At 37.6% G+C, this 6901-nt stretch overlaps 1 long non-coding RNA gene across 1 annotated transcript; it reads left to right on the forward strand.

Moving 5' to 3' along the window:
• Positions 1-181: 181 nt before the first annotated feature.
• LOC141907896 (uncharacterized) lies at positions 182-1927 on the forward strand. Its single transcript, XR_012619556.1, has 3 exons — positions 182-274; positions 1652-1751; positions 1833-1927. It is a non-coding gene; the product is annotated as an uncharacterized LOC141907896 (long non-coding RNA).
• The last annotated feature ends 4974 nt before the right edge of the window (positions 1928-6901 follow it).

Here is a 6901-nt window from a genome sequence, read left to right on the forward strand (position 1 = left end):
CTGTATATTCAACCACCTCTGTCGATGAGTATAGGCAATAGGGACCTACTCGATATAAACATACATAAGGAAACGTAAAATGTTCGTTTATTTTTCTCGGGTGCATAGGTCTTCGTTTTAGTAGTGCATAGTTTTAGTAACACCCACACACGCAAAACTAAAACTATACATGACTAAAACGAAGACCTATGCACTTTTACAAAACTTACTTCAAACATGGAATTATTCACGCAACCACTTCGGGGAAGCTCCAGTTACGACTATGCCAACAAATGTACGTATTTACGACGAATGAAACGAAGTTTTCATCTATAAATGTGCGATTTTTATTATATTCGATTTGCTGCGTTGTCGTTGCTAATACATTATTTTCATCAATACACGTTTACGATTCTATTTTACGAAGCAAAGTTAGCCTATATATTATAAGGAACAGATTAAGGGATTTATTTTCGATTTCGTTTCACAATTCACGTGGTCAGAATGGTCCCTACAAATTCTCGTTTACTATGCTGTTCTGAACTTATATTATATATTTGTCGAACACATTACGAGGCCGTTGCTTCAGAGAATAATGGCAATTTAACGTAACGAAATATCCATTATGGAAGGCCGAACGTAGAGTTTACTATGGTGGCTACAAAGTGTCAGTCTGGACAACAATAGCATTTGGTCCGGATATACGGAAAAGAATATATAACCGATCTATGAATGAATTATCATGGAAATATGTTCCAAGGGTTATTGCGCAACGCTCCGTCACTATTATAACTATCCCGGTCATAATTCAGTACGGTATGCCCTACCGTAATAAATCAAAAACAAAATACTACCTGGTACTCGAAAATTCCTAAATGCATCTTTCACATACTTTGGAAAATATTCAACTGAAATAATTTGAAAGTTTCCTCAATTTATGTTGATAACTGCTACTGCCTACCGGCAAATGTACTATATGCCTGACCATGAGCCAAAATGTCTTTCTAGAATACACGTTCAGTACAGCAATAAAATTGGTCAGACAATTGAAGTAACATATTCCCCCAAAGCATGTTTAATCACGTTATTTACAGTATTTTGACTCAACTATTTCGTTTACCGGTACGAATACGCTAGAAATATTCGTTACGGTATAACGGTACTAACCGTAGAGCTTGCCGACTAACGCCAGTTCTACTGCAATTCCTCTGATTACGGAGCCGGATCTAGGTCGAGGTCCAGGCAGTTATCCAGAAAAATCTAGACGAGGGGATTACTAAAATTGAAAAATGTCAGTCGAAATCAGTTTCAGTTGTTCTACAATTAGGCGTTATTGTAACTGTTTTAATTCGGGTACCGGTAGAGATTTTTAACTTTGGTCTTTCTTCAATCCCGAAGTCGGAAAATTCCAAGGTCCCGATTTTTTCAGTTCGTTTTCCTATCAAAATCTGTCTCAATTCGGATTCTAGAAATCGGAAATTCGGCTAAGTGGGCTAGAATATATGTCCCGAACGTTTCAAAGCAATGCATTTTTTCCATCTCTAAGTCAGTTCTTTTTAAAAAGATCATCGTTACTGGCGCGCGGTGTCTATGGTAGATTGATTTTTCTGTCGACGGACAGTTAAGCACATGTTTACAATATTAGTCGGCTATAAATTCTTCATTTTTACAGATTGAAACTCAACTTAAATCTCACCTGTTTACATCAGCCCCGTCGTTATATTGAAAGAAGTTAAACGTTTTCAGAAGAACCAGAGCGATACAAAAGCGAGGTAAATTTTGATAAGGGATTGAATTATGGAATTTCGGTTAAACATGCCAATAGGCCCTACAACAATTACATATCGGTATAGGAAATCTAAGAAAACGAAGATCATAGCTGTAAAACGAATTAAATCGATAGATGGGCACCTTCTTTTTGAAGGATATCCAAAAGAAGAAAAAGAAGGTAATGTCATCGGTGCAGTAGACATTCTAAATTAAATTGGTATATACTAAACCCATGTAAGTCATTTATGCCATTGTATAATTATTTACATTTTCTAGACGGAAACAAATTGGTCGTTCTGACGAAGATCACAAACCTGGGTCAATTGATAAAGCCAACATGGCGTAAAGGATTGTCTGTTCTTGTCAATAACAATTATGATTTAATTAAATAATATAATGTTCAATCATGTTTTATTCAATCATTTATATTCAAGTTAATTTGATAGTGATCGAAAATCAATGGATTTCTATCAGTGATTTCAGGATATCATGTTTATTTGTTTTTTAAAAGGAGCATTTATTATCTATTCACGTATTCCTAAATCTATAACATCTAACAAAATGCCTTATGCGCTTACAAAGATTACACCTAGATATCAATGCATGACACTTGTGTGAATAGACCTGATCACTTACCACACCGTTCACATTTATCATGGAAGTATCATATATATATATATATATATATATATATATATATATATATATATATATATATATATATATATATATATATATATATATATATATATATATATATATATATATATATATATATATATATATGTATGATATATATATATATATATATCATATATATATATATATATATATCATTTTCCGACGTTTTATCACGAAATAACCGCTAAAAAACTGATTTTAACAACCGCACATTTACCAACGTCTGAAATCGGCCAATAGTGATTTCCGTAGCGATCAGACTATAGACCCTACAATGGTTAATAAGTAGGTCAGGTGGAAATGTTATTAAGTGCAGTCATCTACGTCACGGTCATTTACGTCACATTCTGCCTCCTCAGAAAAGTGACGTAGATGACCAAAATTTCGACCTTTTCCTCACCAACCTCATATGCACCTAAAAAACTTATAGAATGTATAATTATTTCGTTTTAAAATAAAAATATCTAATTTATGTTTGTAGGATGCCGTTAACTGCCGCCGAGCGGGCAAAACGTTATCGCGAAAGACAAAAGGCCAAAGGCGCGGAATTTCTTGAAAAAGAGCGCACACGGCAGAAAAAACTTTATGTGCCAATACAGGAAAAAACATCGCGGGATCAACGACATCAACGACGAAGATGGAAGGTAAATGTAGCCGCATACAAAAAACGGAAACGCGAGTTCACTGAAATAGAGAGGGCTTTGGGCACGCCCCCAACGACACTGACACAAGAAGATGGTCCAACACCACCCAGGCCAAGTGAGCGGCGTCAGCAGTGGCGCAACAAAGTTAAGCGTGATAGGGCTGCGGCCTATAGGCAGTTGAAATCCCTAAAAATTAAACTCTTCAATGAGTCTCGCAAAAGGGAAATGTATCGGAAACGCTGTGAGAGAACTCGGCATAAGTTAAGCACCTTGTTGTCTCCCGTAAAACAAAAAAAGGAAGGAATGCGCAGTTACTAGATCGTAGCAAGTTGAAAAAAGCATTGACATTCCACAACGCGTTGATACACGATATTAACTAAAGCAATAAGGCAGAAGCAAATCTTTAAAATGATGACATGCGGTCGGCTCATTCGAAAGTATAGATTGTTGAATTATGCACGAAAAGTGCTTGGCTATCACCACAACACACCCGTCTTAGGGTCGATCTTAAATCCATCTCGTAAGAAACGATCCGACGCGATATCCAATGAGAATATAAATCACATTCGTGAATTTTATCAGAGAGATGACAATAGTCGAATGTTACCTGGCAAGGAGGACACCATCACAAGAGGAAAAGTAAAAATGCAAAAAAGCATGTTGACGGATGATATAAAAATTCCTCATCAAAAGTACCTCTTGACCATCCCGCCAGGGAAGTAAGCTATGGGCTGTTTAGCAGACTACGACCATATTGGGTTGTGTTCCCTCGCCTATCAGGTAGGAATACATGTGCCTGCAAAAGACATAGCAACGTACAACTATTAGCCGATAGGCTGCACACAGAAGGGTCTCTAACCAGTACAAGACCCAGAGAACATGTGTCGTTTCTAGTATGTGACATCAATGATAAAGCCTGTATGTACGGTGAATGTGACAAATGTGCGGGGCAAAGACTTCCCCCACTACCGCTGAATTTAGATAAGGAAAAGAAGGTATCTTATTCACAGTGGGTAACAGCAGAGATATAGGATCGGAGCGAGAAAAACGACCAATAAAAGTAACGGTCAAAGAAGAGAGGATGGACTCGTTGTTCGACATATATGATAAATATGAAACTGACCTGAAACCAAGGTTTACAACCCACATATTTAACATTAGTCATCAATTTCATTCTTTCCGAGAATTAAAACAGAATCTAGACATAAATGAACTTGTTGTTCACATGGACTTTTCCGAAAACTACAGCTGTTGTAATTCTACAGAGATTCAGAGCACGCACTTCGGTGGATCGCACGCACAGGCATCCCTGCACACTGGAGTCATGTATACCAAAGAGGGCGACTCGTCATTTTGTAGTATATCGTCGAATACCCGTCATGACCCATCTGGTATTTGGGCCCACGTTCGCCCTGTACTTGTGGATGCAATGAAGATAAATCCTGATCTTAATACCGTTCATTTCATTACCGACGGGCCCACGAAACAGTACAGAAGTAAAACCAATTTTTCCTAGCCTCTGATATTCCACAAAGGTTAGGCTTCATCAAAACAACGTCGAACTTTTTGAAAGCTGGCCACGGAAAGGGGGCGGCTGATGGGATAGGTGGTTCCGTCAAACGTTTGGCTGATCGTTTAATTGCTGAAGGAATGGATATTCCGAATCCTAGATTGATGTACACCGCCCTGGTCTCAAGAAAGTCAGATATCAAATACTACTACATCGAGCACGAAGATATAACAGCATTTGACAACAGGATCCCTCAGAATATCATGACTATCAAGGGAACAATGAAGATACATCAGGTAGGCCCTAATGTACTACAGAATATTATCTAAACATAGCCAAAAGCCATGTATACGTCCAGGATAATATTTTTCATTCATTTTCATTTTCAGTTTCTCTTTGACGATCAAATAACTGTCCGACATCGTCCGTTAAGTTGCTTTTGTAAGAAACCAGAATTCTGTAAATGTTTTGGGTTACAATCATCAAACCTCCAACCAGCTATAGATAGAGCAACAAATGCACATACAGGTAGGGAAACGAGTAAAACTTTTGTTTAGTAAATAATCGATGGCGATAACCTCTCATGGCAATCAAGGTTTTGTGGTCACGTCAGCCGACATCACCGGAACCTAATGGGTTACATTGACAATATCAGGCTGTCGTTGCAATGAAAAAGTTCTTAACTGAACTTAATTGTACTGTACCTTCTATATTTTTGGCATTAAAATACTTAATTAATTATGATCATATTTCGTTTTGCAGATGAACTTCATACATGTGTTTTTCAACCTGTATCAACAAGTGATGAAAACCTCAAAGGAAAGTGGGTCGTGGCATTGTATGATGGTCAGCCATATCCCGGAATTATCACTGACTTCGATGAGGACTCCGTTGAAGTTAAATCAATGAGCCGCATAGGTCAAAACAGATTTTTCTGGACAATGAGAGACGATATAATATGGTATGACTATGTAGCCATCCTATCTCTCATACCGCCCCCAACAAATGTCACCTCCCGACATGTTGAGATTGAAAAAAACGTGTGGGAATATATTGTTTATAGGTTAGGCATGTAACATGCCCCCTGATCACTTCGGTCAGTTCAAGGAATTTACATTTCACAACATGTATTTGCGTTATTAGTTGATAGATTCCGAATTTTTGACGCCGTAAAAACCATTTACAGTAGACTACTCTCAACTCGAATCCTATTAAGTCAGCATATCAGCATAATTTTTTTTCTGTCTCCTATGTTAAACCATACATTTGAATTCACTCTACTCGAAATCGCTTAGTTCAACTCGAACTATTTTTGAACAAAATACGTTCAAACTCCTCTCAACTCGAATATCTGAACGACTTCCAGGCAGCAAACACGAAGTATCGAATAAAAACATGCATGTATTTACTGCTTTAATTAGTAGGCCACCAGTAGTAATACGTGTAGTAGAAGATTCACGCTACACATAAAGACAATACATCGCTCGCGGAGACATTCAGTCATTCAGTACGTACACAATCTCCAACAGGGCTAGCGATCCAAAAAACCCGAAAATTAACAGCCCGTTGCCCGTTACACATGTTTATTGATTATCAATGAATGTTAGCATCGTTACGTTCGTTTCGTCTACTTTTGTTGAGCCAAAAAAAGTTCACAGTAAAATGATTCAAGTCGCATTTCATGATCGCTCCTTTTTCTTCACACCAAGTAAGTTCTTTGGAGGTAACAAGAGACTAAACAAGCTTTGCTTCAATGGAATTAATTTTTATTTAGCATCTAATTGTCAAACAATGATATGAGGCGTATTCGTTTACACTAAAACCCGTTTAGGTTTTCAAGACGGTTTACTCCAAACGCATTCGTTTACCATCGAAACCAAATCGGTTCGACGAAACCGACTCATTCGTTAACCATCAAACCTAAAACATATAGCTGATCGACCAAGTATGCTACGGAGTATACTTGGTCGGTTTGATGACGTTTGCAAAATGGCGGACATGGAAAGTTGTGCGCGGTAAGTTCACTAAAATAATCGTATTATTCTATACTTTCGCGTGATATTCAATTGCTAGATCTGTTGAGATGTATAATACATATATCAGTGTATTGATAATTAATTAGCAAAACAATGTATGCAGTGCTTCGTCCTACTTTCTCCTTCATTCTTCACTTGGCCATCACGTCACCACACACACATTACACAATCACATGCGTGCGTGGTGGTAGGCCTACGTAAACACGCTTCATCACATCTGATGTACAAATGAGCAGTCACTTGTCTTTTCGTAAACAGGTTACGTTCGTAAAAAATGGCTT

This window comes from Tubulanus polymorphus, chromosome 6 (assembly GCF_964204645.1).
Source record: "Tubulanus polymorphus chromosome 6, tnTubPoly1.2, whole genome shotgun sequence".
NCBI lineage: Eukaryota > Metazoa > Nemertea > Palaeonemertea > Tubulaniformes > Tubulanidae > Tubulanus > Tubulanus polymorphus.